General features: G+C 44.2%; 1 protein-coding gene across 1 annotated transcript in view; it reads left to right on the forward strand.

Moving 5' to 3' along the window:
- The first annotated feature begins 7,574 nt into the window (after positions 1–7,574).
- The window catches only part of ARHGAP24 (Rho GTPase activating protein 24), a 426,579-nt gene continuing 417,344 nt past the window's right edge, over positions 7,575–16,809 (forward strand). The window contains exon 1 of the mRNA XM_054989835.1: positions 7,575–7,796. The gene's annotated coding sequence lies outside the window, so the exon portion shown is untranslated. The remainder of the gene's footprint in view (positions 7,797–16,809) is intronic.

Genomic DNA, 16,809 nt, shown 5'->3' on the forward strand with positions numbered 1-16,809 from the left:
GAAAAGATACGACAATATGAAAAAATACGACATATAACCAAGACGGTTGACAGGATTCCCATGCCAGGTATGTCTTTGAGATCAGAGTTGCAGCTGTCTTTTTGATATCTTTCTGTCATATAGGGCAGTTTCAGAGGATACCATGCGCTATTTGCTGGTGTAGTTAAATCATGAAGAAACTGAAATGGGATGTGCTAGCCTTAAGTGGTCTTCGCTGAAAAAGTTTGAGGGCCAAGGTAGACATGACGCCAGGCATGGGTTCTTTAACGTGTCAGGTGATGTAATTTTACCTCAGAACTGTAGTTTTAAAAAACAAAGCCCTTGGGGAGAGGTGGCCACATGGGGCTGCTAATTTGATTGCAGAGGTGGTGCTAGAGAAGCTTTAAACCTTTCCTCCTGTAATAGTTTTCTCCTCTACAATTTTCACAAACTAAATTTTCTCTCCCCAAGTCCTGGTGTTAGTTCTGTAAGGGAAAGTTTGACAGTATGCATGCACACACCAGTACAGGTCCCTGCAGTTCCTTTTATTTTAAGATGGCAGATTCCACCCAGAGTTTTTTGGGGGTGGGTGGGAAGGGGAACTGGTCATTCCTTTCCCCATTGAGATTGCTAAAGATAACAATCACAAATTTTCATCATTGTCTTAGCAATAATAGCAGCCAGAGTGGGGCAGGGGGGGTGGGCGGAGTATCCAACAGCGGCAGCGGAGGGCAGTGAGAAAATTGTTTCTCTCCCCAGCAATCCCAAGTGGCTCAGCCTTTTAAAGCTACAGTTCCCAGGTAAAATTGCATCACCCGACACATTAAAGAACACGAGCCTGACGTCACGTCTAACTTAGAACTGAGACACACAGGACAGCTGCACTTTATCAGGCCCTAGAAGCTATGTAAATGGGCCTGAAGAGGCAGGTTTGCATGCTTGTGGGGAGGATGATACATTCTACCTGAATCTTCACAAGGGTAAGTAGGTGAGGAACAAGCTGGAAGACTAGGAACACACAGAGTGGAGTGGAGTAGAGGTGGGAAATATTTGTCTTTCCTTGCCTAAGGATTGCTGTGTCCTGCTTCTTCTCTGACTTTGCAAATACTTTCAAGTGGGTAGCCATGTTGGTCTGCAGTAGAAGAACAAGATTTGGGTCCAGCAGCAGGTCTTTAAGTTGCTATTGGCCCCAAATCTTGTTCTTTTTGCACTTTCCAGTATTTGTTAATAGTAGTATGTTGAAGGCTACCACTCTGAGCAACATGTTGCTCAGTGGCAGAGTGCTGCTTTGCATGCAAAAGGTCTCCGATTCACTCCCGGACATCTCTAGTGAAAGAGTCCATGATAGGAAAGACGTTTCTCCAAGCAAGGCCCTGGACATCCACTAACAGAGTAGACCAGTGGTCTTCAACCCATAGCTTGGGACTCTGAGGTGGATTTCGGAGCTCCACCTCATGGCTTGTAAGAGCCAAGCTACAAGTGACAAATTACACTTGCCTGGCAAGTGAACAGACTCATGTGTATTCCTCCCTGTTCACTTGCCATTCACTTGCTCTCCAGTGCAAGTGAATGGCAAGTGAACAGGGAGGAATACATGTGAGTCTGTTCACTTGCCAGGCAAGTGTAATTCGTCACTTGTAGCTTGGCTCTCAGTTCCTATTGAGCAGCCACATTTTTGTTGCTGATCTCTAGAATGACATATTTCTAATGTGTTTCCATAGAGATCAAGAGTGCCACACCTTGTGCCTTTTTTGCATGCTATGCTGAGAGGAGGAGTTAACAGCTGCAAAGAAGATTCCTCCATTGCTCTAATCCTTGTCTTATTCCTCTCTAGGGTATATCTCTTGGTGCTTGGCTTGTATTTCCTGTTCCCCATTCTTTTGGTCTGCTGCCCACTGTCTTGGCTTTGAAACTAGTGAGGTCATCACTCTGGTTCCACCTCTTCATGATGATGATGATGTCATATGCTTGCCCCTGAATGGGTGCCATACTGCCACCTAGGGGTTAAGAGAGGATCTATGGTCAGGAAGTTTTGAAGAACCCTGGAGTAGATACTGACCAATATGCTTTAACTCAATATAAGGCAGTTCAAATAGAATTTTTTTAAAAAGTAGATGTGTTTGAATAACCATCAATTTAGCTCACATCGATCAGAGATTCAAAAGTTGATGTCAAGATCAAAGTGTTATTCTTTGGCAGGCAGCTCAGTTTGCTTTGCGAACAGCTCAAGCTTTTCACTGGATTGTTCTCTGCATCAGGGCATGTACAGTCAACGGCTTCTATTGGTGAAATGAGATAGCTTCACCCCGCCACCAGTTGTTTAAAAAGAGACATACAACCACATAGAAATAAATACTGTAATGAAAAGACCTGTGTCTCATCATTTGGTGTTCACCTAAATCTATCCCAAACAGCAGTGTTAATGGCTGCGAATATGTCTGGATCTCTAGTAGCTCTTGTGTGCACAGGCTCATGGGAATTGTAGATTATTTTCCTTGCATCGGTGGTGGTGGTGAAAAGTGCAGTCAATTTGTAGCCTACTTATAGTGACCCCTGCTGGGGTTTCAAGGCAAGAGACTAACAGAGGTGGTTCACCATTGCCGGCCTCTGCATAGCAACCCTTGGTGATCTTCCTTGGTGGTCCCTCATGCAATTACTCATAAAGGCCGACACTGCTTAGCTTCCAAGATCTAATGAGATTGGGTTTGCCTGGGTTGTCTGGGTCAAGGCTTGCATAATTAAAGATGCTTTAATTTTATTTTTACTGTAAATACAATAAACGATTTGTAGACAGAACACACAGACAAACTATAAAAGCACCCCCAACTGCCCCAATGAGAAATAAATTCTGCTGCAAAATTAGTACCTCTTGGGAGTTCTCTGGGGAAGCCCGGGCATACCCAGGCAACTGATTACATCATGAGCAAGGGCTGTTGTGGTTGGCTGCCTTCACAGGCTAAAAGTTTTGCTTGAGAACAGCTGCCCTGCATGCTGCTTGATATGGGTAAGGGAGCAACGAACTGATCCAAGACTTGAGACACAAGTGTTGCAATAGTTGAACATGGTGTGCTCACCCAAGTGAATATGTTCGCTGAAAAATTCTGTTTGTTTGTTTGCTTGGGCTGCCAATCTCCAGGCAGGGTCTGGAGTTCTCCCAGCATTACAATTGATCTGCAGGCTACAAAGGTCAGTTCCCCTGCAGAAATTGGCAGCTTCAGTTCCTCACATCACCCCAAGCTGCTTCCTTCCTGCAAATCTCCAGTAGTTTCCTAAAATGGACTTAGCAATCCTATGATTTTCTTTAAAATTGATTAAACAGCATAACTTGCCAAGCAAATTATTTCTTAGGTTCAATATCTTTTAAAAAAATTTAAATCCTTTCAGCAGATGATGGATTCAGAAGTGATATAACTTTTTTATTTATTTATTTGGGATATTTCTGACCCTCCTCTTCAGAGTTCTGCTCAAGGTGGCTTAGAATTAAAACAATGTAGCAATATAAAAACAAGCCATTAAAAACAAGTCCTTTGACACAAACAGCATAAACCTAGCCATAAAACTAAAGCAGACCAATAAAAAACCCTTGTAACTCCTAATTAAAAGCCCGGATTAAAAGATTTATTTTGGCCAGAGACCTAAAAGCATTTAAAGTAGGTGCCAGGTGAACCTCAAGGGGGAGAACATTCCAAAGGCAAGATGCCACTGCAGAAAATGTCCTATTTTTTAGTTGCCACCCACCTTATATCTGAAGGTGGCGACTAGACATGGGCACGAACAGAAAAAAATGAACATGGTGTTTGTTGTTCGTTGCCATCCAAGAACAGCAAACAATGAACACTGACGAACATGATCCTGTCACAAACATGTTCATTGTTCATTGTTCATGGGGGCCAGCAGGCTCTCCTCCAGCCATCAAGATCCCTACTGCATCACTCCCAGAAACCCTACCTGAGCAGGCAGCAGGAAAGGTACCAATAATAAATAATAGCTTGGCCCTTGAGTTTGGCAGCAGCCCTGGAACCTGAAGAGGTAGATCCCTATCCCACCACACACAAAGAAAATTCAAGCTCCAATGCACTCATCCTGTCTCTCTAACAGCAGCTGCCTCTCCCTGAAAGCTAGAGCTGGGAGCCCCCCCTCCCCCCTGGTCTTTTCCTCTTGTAACAAATTTGGAGCTCCAGTCCACACTTGGAAGGAAGACCTTCCTATCAAGCTAAATTGGGCTTAGATTGGGGTTTCCAGGGCAACAGCAGGAGTTCAGACAGAGTTCAGACAATCCCTGCCTGAGTTGCCATGGGAATTGAAAGCAGGTGCCAGACTGTCTGGCTTGATGAACAGCAACAAACGAGGCTTGCAACGACCACCTGTTCATTTAGAATGGGGCCTCAGGAACAGCTTGTTTGCAAACAGCAGATTGGGCTGTTCGTAGGTTTTTTTTAGTTCGTATTGCTGTTCATGCCCATCTCTAGTGGCGACACAGAAAGCAGAGTTTTGAGAGACAGATCTTAACTGGTAGGCTGGATAGTATAGGACAAGGCAGTCTTTCAGGCACTCTGGCCCCAGGCTGTTAAGGCCTTAAAGGTAAGAACCCACAGATGCCAATTCTAGCTTGGGAAATTCCAAGAGATTTGAGGGCAATGCATGGGAAGGGTGGAGTTTGGGAAGGAAACATATCTCAGCAGGATATGATGTCATACAGTCCACCCTCCAAAGCGGCCATTTTCTTCTGAGGAACTGATCTATGTAGTCTGAAGATCACTAGTAATTCCAGGAAAACATCAAACCCTTCCTGGAGGTTGGCAGCCTTAGAACAAAGGCTTTGAATTGTGCTGGAGACAGATGGATAACCAGTGACAACAGATTATTCATTGTAAGATTTTGCCTCCTTGTGTTTGACAGCACTGAATACATGCCATTATACAGATATTATTCCTGTTGTATACCTCTCCTAGGGAGGCATTTTGGGGGACATTTTTTTCAGATGAGGTTGGTTGGCCTTTGTGACATAAACTTAATTATCTGTTGTTTGATACAGAAAAAATTGTCATAAACAAATTGTGCAATCAGTGGTTTGTGTTGCTAAGATTCAGTCCCTGCTTGTTAAGTACGAAATGTTAAGTTGTAGAGGTGATGAGTTCGTCCAAATGATTTACTGCTTCATTTTACTCTTTTAAAAAAAATATTGTAAGGTATAATTGCAAAACCGGGGATATTAACTGACAGTTGAGAAAACAACAGGATCCTTATTTCACCAGGTGCATTTTTCCTAAGTAAGATCACCATATAACAGGGTTTAACCCAAACCATGGTCTCCTTTTCGGAGTCTCTAGGGTAGGAGTTAAGTCTCAGCATGAACAGCCGGGCATGGGGACATTTTCCACAGGGCACATTGGTAACCTGAAACCACTGCCTATTTCTTCCATCCTTCCTCTTGCTGGGGGTAAACTGACTGAGAGGTGGGCGCCAATCCAGTGTAACAAATCTGCTTTGAAAAACAAATAGAAAAGTGAGGGGTCAGTAATTATGCAGCAGGTAAGAGGGATCACTTAAAGAAACCACAGTAAATTTCTCCGCTTGTTCCAGCACAGTACCACCCTGAGCTTTAAGGCCTTGACTATAGATCTGACACCAGCTGACAAGTCAGTCGAACAGTGAATGAGGTAAGGACCTTTTGATTGCAGTCAGAAAGTAGGCCCAGTGTGAGCATTTTGCAGGCCTAAAATCAAGTTCAATGACAATCTTAATCAAATACCGAACTGCATGAAATGGACTGCATATGAACTGCATGAAATTGACTCCAGTGCTTTGAAATTGATTGACATTTATTATGGATTTATTACTTGCACTTAAAAGAGGTTGGTGAAGAAGCAGTGCAAAACAGGATGTCTTGAATGCTGGCGCACCCGTTGCCAACTCTCCAGGAACTTTACCTCCCGTTGGTTGGGACCTCCTGCCCACGGCGGTTTGTTGCCTGCAAAGTCCAAAAAGAGAATTGGTGGATCACTATGGACTTTTCTATGTAACTGGTTATTTGTGTGAAGCATTGGTTCTTCTCTAAGATAATTGTGGAATGGTGGTTTGTAATTGAGTACCTTCATGATAAAAGCATTACATTGTATGTATAATTGTAATTACTATTTCGGTATTTGATTAAGATTGTTATTGGTGATAAAGGATTGGTTCAGATAGTCTCTTTGGACTGAGTCCCCTTTTGTTTTGCTATATACTGGAGACTGTTCCCCTCTTGTTGGTATGTAAAATCAAGGTTGTCAACTAGTTTTTCCTATGGGGCCATTTTCAGAAGCGACTACTGATGGTGAGCCCAAACCTCATCCCTTCCGAGAGCTTACTGTTCCCTTTTAAACTTCTGGGGTTTTAGGGTTGGGAAATTCCTTGAGATTTGGGGATGGAACCAGGGGAGGGAATAGTTTGGGAAAGGGAGGGACCTCAGAAGGGTATAATGTCATAGAGTTGGTCTACCCTCCGAAGCAGCCATGTTCTCCAGCCTGCCGGGGGATAGTCTGGAGATCTGTTGTAATGCTGGGAGATCTCCAGGCCCCACCTGGAGATTGGAAACCCTCACTGATAGGTTGTACTGTTTCCTGAAAGAGGCAGGATTGTTGTTGTAGAATCTAAGGTACCTTTCTTCTACTGAAGTGTAATGGCAGCAGGTCTCAGTAGCTGCCACTGTTATTGCTGTGCCTTGGTCCTAGTAATGAGAAGACCAGGGGAAAAACAAACAAAAAGCTCAGGAAGATAAAAACTTTTTTTCCTCTGCCCATGGGCAGTTTCCTGTCCTAGCAAAATGCTGGTGACAGCCACAGGGGAAAGCTACTCTGCAAGTGGTTAATGAAACTCTTTTAAAAACTGTTACGTTGCACGTTCTGTGGTTTGTTTTTGGAGCAGAAACCCATGCTAAGTTGTAATGAAGCCTAGGCTTTTATAGGGAGAGAGCGGAGTGCCACAGGCGCAGAGGGCTCTAAATTCCTCTCTGAGGGCTTCTATGGAGTTACAGGTCTCTTGTCTGAGAAAGCGTGTAGTGCCTCAGGAAAGAACAAACAGGTCTATGACGCAATGAAATTAGGTCATACAAGGTATAGAATTTGAAAGCGTGGGGGGGGGGAGGGAAACTGAGTTGGTCTGAGGGGGGCAAAACAAGAGTTTTCAAAGGTGAAGCTTTTGAGTGGAGCTTGTTAATGAGAGATCAGCAAGTCTGACAGGCCCGGCGCAGCTGAGGGTGCCGTGTTGCTTGGGGTGCCTGAGATATCTGAGGAGTGAGCTGCTTGGCTAAGAAGGGACTCTCTCCAGCTCCACAGAAGTGCAGCTTGCGTGTTGCGGAGCTGCCAGCTGCTGAGTGAAATCTGAAACCTACTTTCATTGCTGAGGGCTGGCCTTGCGTGCTTCCCAGCCTCTAGTGCAGTGTATTTACACATTTTGTACACAGTCACCCGTTTTAAATTCTAGGACTTATTCTTCGGACAAGTACAACTCTGTGTTTGTATGCGTGCGTGAGGGGGGCGGTCTTGTGGACAAGGTGGCTGGAGTTCCCTACAAGTTTACAAATGGCATTGGCGTTCCTCACGAAGAAAAAACCAACTTTGTACACCAGTGACTGTTTAGTTTAGTCTGTCTGCATTTCCTTTTTGAAACTATCTGATTGAAGCTGCAGAGACATTCTCGGATTTGAATATCCTCTTGCGCTGTGGAAAGTACAGAGCTTTTCTCTGTTTTTTCCCCCCCCGTCTATCATTTGCTTATAGTGGAGTCTCCAGTTGGCACTATCGCTGGTGCGGATCGGCGCTGCAGCTGGAAACAGGGTAGGTGGCATTTGATTAAAAGCATTTGCTCTGATGACAAAACTGTGGTAAAAGGAAATAGTATTCTGACAGGTCAAACTTTCTTAGCGTAAACCAGGAGAGAGCAGCAACAGCTGTCTCGTGAGGCAAGGGGGGTTTTTGTCCTGGAAAAGACAGGGAAGTGGCTTAAAAGATCCTGCCCTGTGTGTTTCAGCAAGAAATTCACCGTTTTGCTTTGTAAGTGGTTAAAAATAGAATGCACATTTAACATTGAAGAAAAATCTATATAATCTTTGTGTCCTGGAATTTTGTTCCTCATTAGATTTCTGATAGCTTTTTCAGCATGTTCTTATTCAAACAGAATGTCTGTAATAAGACTTTCCTAGATAACAAAGATCACTCGGCTAGACTTCCTAATAAGCTCTTTGATTGTAATCACAAAAGTCCTCAGGAATCTGAAACGATCACATTGTTCAATATGAGAACTGTAGTGGTTGTTTTTTAATGATGTAGGGGGGCAGGGGGGTTAAATCTCCAAAATAATTGCAGTACAATACAGATTAAGGATTCTTTATACTTAAAAATGTTGAGGTTTTGTTCTGTTTGTAATGTTATTATTCTTAGATGTTGGTAGAAATTAAATATCTAGCAGGGGGAAAAAATCCTTTCAGACAACTGAAAAGTGTCCTTCTTGCCACCATTTTTTCCTGGGGGGTTGCGGATTGAACTTCACACCATCTCTCAGGGTAACTTACATTTCCTCTGTCATGCTGTAGCATGATTTTTTTTTTTGCCTATATTTTTCTAATTACAATGAGAAGTAGAAACGCATGCTAAGACAAGGCAGAATGATTTATCAATAAAGTGGCTGCTCTATCTGGGACAAGTTAATTAGAATCCTTGCGATGTTTGCAGATAAGCACAGAGCATTATCTAAAGGTGGGATGTAAAACTTGTAAATGAATAGAAGATAAAAAGTACATCCCAACATTGCTTCCTGCATCCTTTACTGAGTGCTGCTCTTGCAGCCATCAAAGAGGAAATGGAATACAGGAAGACCCGGAAAATGGCAGGCACCTTTTCTTTCCTGGGATGCTGTTGTATGCACTGTGGAGAGTCAAGTGTGTGGATTATGCAGCAAGCACCATTCGCTAATAACATATAGATTAACTAAAAACTTGTTGCATTGCTGTACAGTGCATCTCCAGGGCTGCAGGGAGATACTTCTGGCCCCCAAAGATTTGCTTTGCACCTCCCTCCACATTCACATAAGATGCTTCATTAGATATGTTGCTACTGCCCACCCCCCCCCCAGCAATGCTTCACTCACCTCCCCAGGCCCCTTAAATTTTGTCTCCCTAATCTTTCCCCCTACACAACAAGTATATTTATATGTCCCAAAGTTCTTTATGTGTGATGTGAATATGAACAGGATTAATAATATTCTTGTAACTTTTTTCTTTACATGGAGATTAGTGCAAAAGAGAAATGGGCCAATGAAACCTATTGCCAATAGAGATGGGTACAAACTGGAAAAAAAGGAACCGTGAGGTTCATAGTTCATCGCGTTTCACGAACCATGAACTTTAATGAACCTGCCCTGGTTCGTGAACCGGTTTGCTTGGTTTGTGAAAATGTCACTTCCAGGTCAGCAGAAGGTCACTTCTGGGTCAGCAGAAGGCCACTTCAGGGTCAGCAGAAGGTCTGCAGGAAGCCCAACGCCCGTTGCCTAAGAAACTGATTGATCAGCGCCAGGCTGTCTGCAGTGATGAACCGAAAAACAAACCAAATGAACTGGCCTAAAGTTCATGGCAGTTTGTCAGAAATGGACTCTGACGAACCACCGGTTCGCAAACCACAAACCAGCCCGGTTCATGCCAAACTTTGGTTCGTATTTTGGTTCATGCCCAGCTCTAATTGCCAACAAAATATTCCATAGCCCAGGTTCTGTGGGAAGGGAGAGTTGATAGGCTGAGTTAAAACTGGCTCTATGGAATGAGCAAATGTATGGAGAAGGTGAAGGCCAAAGGCTAGAAAGTTGAACAGGAGAGCGGTCCTGGAAGGTAGATTAAAGTTCAAAGGCAAAATAAGCAGTGGATACAGGAAGAGCAGGTGGAGCTGAGGAAAAGGATTAGGGCTAAGAGCCAGGAGAGCACATGGCTGCCAAGTTTAGCTCTTAAGAGTTACAAAGAAAAAAGAACTCCGCAACTATGGCACCTGCTATTACTGCAGTGTTGTGACTCATCAGTACCAAAGAGGCACTGAAGACCAAAAGGCAGTACTGTATTTCATGTACTAATTTGAACTCATCAGCCAATGATTTTCTTATAAATGGTGAACTGACCTTTAGCATCGCTCCCCTCCCATGCCCATATAACATTTGCTTATGCTTCAGTGTGGTTGTTAGACTGCCTTTAAGGGGTCCTCCTTGTAGTGCAGGACAGATGTTTTCCATAACACTCCCTGCAGGTTTTCCCTCCCTTTTCCTGGACGGTGTACCTCTGTGAGAAGGAGGTTTCCATATCCACCAGTTTGTCTCTCCATTCTCCCTCTCTCAGAGCTTCAACATCTAAGGCAGTGGTGGAATGTCAAAATTATATACTAGTATCACAGTACACACCGTCCATATGCAACTCCTGTGCACCATGATATATTTTCAGTGCCATCCTGAGCACAGCCCATTGACTTCACTGTCCATCCGCAAAGGGACAGCAGGTGTTATTTCCACAGAAGATAAAGGCGTGAGTACTCTGGAATCCAAGGCAACAAGCCCTAGTTCTCCAATCTAGTGCCATAAACTCCCACAGGTGATTGTAGTATCCAGGGCTTTTTTCTGGGAAAAGAGGTGGTGGAACTCAGTGGGTTGTCAGCACAGGGGGCAACTCCTGGCGGGAGGTGGTGCCCCTGGTACCACATGCTCATGCGCAAAGTGCACACAAGCTCCCAGGACCGCACAGTGACATCACTTTGGGTCAGCTGGAACAAGGGGGGAGTTTTTAAAAGTTTGAATTGCCCTTGGTTTGAATTGCCGCTCCAGCGGTGCCGAGGGCAATCTAAACTCCCCTGTGTCTGGAGATCAGGGGGCAGGACCACTGATCATGTGACCATTTTCAAGAGGTGCCAGAACTCCGTTCCACCATGTTCCAGCTGAAAAAAAGCCCTGGTAGTATCTCTGCAGCAGCTTGCCCACCTATGGTATAAAGGCTGCTAGAGTACTTCTGCCACAGGCACGATGTGTTGTGGTGCCTGCTTCTTTTCATGCTGCTTGCTTTGGACTTTACAACAGAACGTATTCTTCTTCATCTACTACTGGAATGTTTGGCACATGTCATGTGTCAGGGCTTGAGAACTACTTAGAGGATAGTTGTCAACAGAGACAGGTCCCTGATGGAACCTCTACTACTACTGCATTGTGAATTTCCATGCAGAGTTTTGTAATTCGCAGGCTGTCCTGGGGGACAGCTACATGTATTATTCATACACACAGGGCATCTACAAACCTGAGATCGCAAGTGTGGCATGACTCCAGTTAGTCAAAAATAATTGGAGAAGCAGCCCTTTGAAGATGGATGCTCAATTCTCTTGAATGGCCCTAAGGCTTACAGCATTGTCCTATGGATTGGATCTTCCCCATAGGGAAATGAAATATACTTTGGATCCCAGACTTGTGAAACTACAAAGCAGCCAAGTACTTTACTGATTGCCTCTGTACGACCACTACAGTCATGGAATCCCCAACTAGCTACTCGGTTGGCAAGCAAGCAAATTACTTGCAGTTACTACAAGCCAATGCCCATTCGATACTCCAGATCAATACAAGACACTGATTTGATTTCTTCTTTCTTTCCATTGGCAAGATGGTTTGCTGTGGCTTCTATAATGGGCTGCAACTGCTGCAGAATGGTAGATTCATTTTGTTGTAGTGGTTAAGAGCGGCAGGACTCTAATCTGGAGAACTGGGTTTGATTCCCCACTCCTCTGCTTGAAGCCAGCTGGGCGATCTTGGGTCAGTCACAGCTTCTTGGATCTCTCGCAGCTCCACCCTCCTCACAGGGTGATTGTCATGAGGATTATAAGAACACACTTTGTAAACCACTCTGAGTGGGTGTTAAGTTGTCTTGAAGAGCAGTATAGAAATCAAATGTTTGTAATGTTATATGCATAAGCAGAGAGAACCATAGAGCCTTGCCCGAGGAGCTTAGCTAAATAAAATTTGTGATCCATCTTGGAAGGAAGTCCTAGTCCACTTTCCAGTTATAAAGAATGTTGCATTTCCTATTTTTAAAAGGTGATCTCTATGGAATGTTGTGCCCTGACCTGAATAGCTCAGGCTAGCCTGATCTCTTCATATCTCAGAAGCTAAGAAGGGTCAGCCTTGATTAGTAGTTGGATGGGAAACAACCAAGGAAATCTAGGGTTGCTTCACAGAGGCAAGCAATGGCACCCCACTATAAACATCTCTTGTCTTGAAAATCCAATTGCCATAAATTGGGTACTTTTAAAATAAACTTTATTGAAACATAAAAAGGTTGTTTAGTAAGAGCTTAAAAACAACATACATCAAAAGTTAGAAATAAAAACATTGAAAGACATTTAATATTGAAGCATATATAAGGATTACTAAATAATTAAAGAACAATGAGTCAACTAAACTCAGGGCTCATTTCGAGGGGGAATGCACAGGAACACAGTTCTGGCAGGTCCCCAAAGAGGTCACATGCCAGGTGGCCCCACCCACCTGACTCTCTGCCATTTTGGGCCCGTTTCAGCCTGGATTGGGGCCAAAACAGCCCAGATCAGGCCTCTGCCGGGTGGTGGATCACTCTCCCACTTAGCAGCTGCCTGATCCTGACCATTTTGGGCCCCTTTTTGGCCATTTTCAGCCCCTTTTTGCCATTTTGGGCCCAATTTCAGCCCTGAATGGCCAGGATTGAGTCCAAAACAGCTGGGATAGATGATGTCATGGGATGTGGCATATGCAAATACTAATGACACACTTCTGATGATGGCAAGGGGTGTGGCATATGCTAATACGTTATGCTAATACGTTATGCTAATTAGTTCCTCCAGCTCTTTTTCTACGAAATGACCCCTGACTAAACTTATTTACAATCATAGATAGAACTACAGTTAACAACATATCTACATCATAAAACCAGGAATTTGGCGGGGGGGGGGGGGTGAAGTGGAATATTGCTTCATTCCTTGCTATAAAGTCAATTATAGGTTGCCCTGTTTCAGCTAAATCAGAAATACATTGATCCGACTCGATCTGCTTCTGTTGGTCTAGGATTATCCCCATTCAGGGCTTTTTTTCTGGGAAAGGAGGTGGTGGAACTCAGTGGTGGAACTCAGGACCGCACAATGACGTCACTTTGGTTCAGCTGGAACAAGGGGGGAGTTTTTTAAACTTTCAATTGCCCGCCACGAAAATGGTCACATGGCCAGTTGCCCCGCCCCCTGATCTCCAGCGGTGTGGAGGGCGATCTAAACTCCCTTCTGTCTGGAGATCAGGGGGTGGGGCCACCGGCCATGTGACCATTTTCAAGAGGTGCCGGAACTCCATTCCACTGCGTTCCCGCTGAAAAAAAGCCCTGACCCCATTACAAATATGTCTCATATCTTCCTGTACCAATCAGATAACAAAGGGAGTTTACTGCTCTTCCAAGCTGCTGCAATGACTAAATGGGCTGCTGTATGTAAAACTGTTAAATTAAGTCTATTAAATTGTCTTTAAAGGGGTATGCCAGTATTTTGAAAGAAATTCAACATTGCTTCCGGCTTAAAAGGAATTAGATAGGTTGTTATAATAGATATTTGGATTTGAATTAGACGCCAGAATGACTGAGCGTGCTTACAAGACCACCAAGTATGAAAATATGAACCTTGGTCTCCACACGGTTTCCAGCAGAATTGGGCGTGACTTGACGGCAAAAGGAGGTGGTGGAAGAGGTAGTAGATGAGAAAGATTAGTCTTTAATTAATCTCTTGGAGAAACAGAGCCTTCCAGGGTTTGTCATGAGAAGAATTGACAAATTGTCACAGAGCTGATAGGGCAAGTTTTTCATGTATACAATTTCATTTAAGATTTTTGAGCTTTACTGACAACTAAAAATAATCTTAAATTAAACAGGCCCCTTTTGTTTTTAGAGGACGAGAGTCTCTCTGCACAAGGCATCTTACATGGGGATGCTCAAGTTACTTACTTTCTGTGTGGTCTTATATTCAAGTGTACTCTTAACTCCCCAGCAGTGCGTGTGTATCCACAATGGGCGAACAAGTGTCAGATCATTCACTGGTGCAGAGAGACTCTAGATGAGAAAGAAATAAATGAAAAGAAGAGGTGGTGATGGGGAGATGACATATCCCAGGTAAAACTCTTGACAAAATTGTACCTTCCAGAACAACCATAGCAAGCAGTTTTCCTGTGAAAACCTCTATGGCTTTACATAAATCAATTTACATAAATGCAGTTTCCTTCCAGGGGCTTTTGTTTGCTGTGGGTTTTGTTAACGTGATGTGATGTGAGAAAAGGGGAAGTGATTCACAGCAGGTGTCTCCAGCAGGGCTAGGGCTTCATTTCTCTACTTTAAGCTGTTTCTAGAAGCTTCCCACTCCCCCACCCCCGCATCTTCTCAGGTGATCTGTTGGCCTTCTGAGGTATGCTTTATCCCTAGATGATTTGGAGTTTTCCCCTGCCCTGTCACATGAAAAGGAAACACTGCTGGTGAATTCCAGGCTTGGCATTCTTACCATAGTACCAGTTGGCATTTCAGTACCGTACACCTCTTTTGCGTCTGCATGTGGTGTCCTTTAAACATTCTCCTGGCTGTGTGGGGACGGCTCATGGGTAAACAGCTCCCGCATGTGTAGGAGAACATTTAAAGGGCGCCTGTGTTGTGTTAGATTTCAGACTGGAAAATTAACTATCCTTCTCCTCTCCCTTTCACCCCACGATAAGGCAGTGTGTGTTTCTCTGTCCTCTGTATTGCATTTCTGCCTGATATAATCTTGTGTGTTCCCATTAGAACAGGTGGCTGATGTGCTGCTCCACTGTTGGGAAGTGTGGAGGCATTTTTAACAAAATTTACATTACTTACGGTGGCTGCCCTTGGAAAGGGCAGGAACTGGAAAAGACAAATGTAAAGCATCTGTTCTACTGCACTTAATGATGTGGGGGAAATACCATATTTATTCTAATGCATGCTCTGGCATTGACTTTCTATCCTCGTAATCTTATCTGAATGGCATTAATAGATATGTGGGCATTTAAGTGAAGGGGGTGCTAATTGTATTGTGGGATAAGGGAGCAGCAGATTCTTCTTCTTGCTGGCTTTTCAGGAAAGGCTACATAGACACCTGTCAGAATGGCTGGAAATTTGATATTCAGATGTGTCTCTGCAACTGTAATGGCTGGAAATATTCAGACACTGGAATGTTTTGCTGGGTGAAATGAATGGGGGTTATACAAGAGAACATACAGTAGCATTCTTCTGCAATTCCCATTCGTCTCCATAGGGGGGGGGTTGTGCAGGAGGACTGCACCTGCCGCTTTGAAAAGACTGAAAGTTGAGATTACGAGCATTTGCATAGGTTCTTGCATGTGAGAAGAGATGTACTTTTTGACTCATGTGGACATTGAGTTGCAAGTGACCTAGATCTGTTTTAAGTGGCTTTCTGCTTTGAGAGAAGAATAGATGGGGAGAGACCATGGCTCAGGGACAGGGCTTCTCCTTGGTATGCAGAAGGTCCCAGGTTCAATCCCAGCATCTTCAGTTAAAAAGAAGCAGGTAGCAGGAGATGTGAAAGACCTCAACCTGAGACCCTGGAGAGCTACTGCCAGTCTCTGTAGACAGTACTGATCTTGATGGACCAGTAGCATGATTCAGTATAAGACAGCTTCATATGTACTTGTAGGGTTTTTTTGCCTAGCTATGATTAGACTCTCCTCTGTTTTATATCCTCTCTATTTCTATTTCTATCCTACCTATTTTTGAAGGAACTCTGGGGTGTATAAATGAGCCTGCTCTATTCCATCCTTGCAATAAACCCACGGGGTAGGTTAGGCTCAGAGACTGACAGTGCAGTCCTTTGCAGAGTTAGCCCAGTCTTAAACCATTGGTTTCAATCAGCTTAGACTGGTCTAATTCTGCATAGGATTGTACTGTTTGTGTGATTGGTCAAAGACCATCAAGTGAACTTCAAGGTTAACCAGGGATTCAAACCTGGATCTTCCTAATCCAAGTCAAGGTCATGATCTACTGAACTAAAATGTGGCTCTTCCTTATAGAGATGGACATGAACCGGGAAAAACCTGAACCATGTGGTTCGTGGTTCGTCAAATTTCACGAACCACGAACTTTCATGAACCTGCCCCTGGTTCGCGAACCGGTTTGTTTGGTTTGTGAAAATGGCACATCCAGGTCAGAAAATCATCACTTCCAGGCCAGCAGAAGTTCACTTCTGGGTCAGCAGAAGGTCTGCAGGAAGTCCATCCCCTGTTGCCTAGGAAACTGATTGATTGGCACCAGGCTGTCTGCAGTAACGAACCAAAAAATGAACCAAATAAACCAGCCTAAAGTTCGTGGCGGTTTGTCAGAAATGGGATCTGACGAACCACTGGTTCGCGAATAGAGATGGGCATGAACCGCATTATGATCTTCAAAAACCCACGAAATTGGCGATCACACTATCACGATCTGGCAGTTTGTGATTGCCCACAGCCAACGAACCAGCGTTCGAGAGAGGCCTGGTTTTGTGCATTTGGCCACGGTTTGGGAAGCCAGACAGTCGGGCGCCAGCAATCAATTTCCCTGGCAACGGAGCCGGGGGAAAGCATGAACTCTGTGCTCCTTCTGTTGCCCTGGAAACCTGAATGGAAGCCCAGCTTACCTTGATCGGCAGGTCTTCCTTCCAACTATGGAGCTGCAAAGCGGTTACAAGTTGGGAGAAGACACCCAGGGGAGGGAGGGGGGAGGGGGTGTTCTGTAGCCATGGGCACTCCAATCTCATCCCTGCAAACCCTGATAGGCAG

Source organism: Eublepharis macularius, chromosome 10 (assembly GCF_028583425.1).
Source record: "Eublepharis macularius isolate TG4126 chromosome 10, MPM_Emac_v1.0, whole genome shotgun sequence".
In the NCBI taxonomy this organism is placed as follows: Eukaryota; Metazoa; Chordata; class Lepidosauria; order Squamata; family Eublepharidae; genus Eublepharis; species Eublepharis macularius.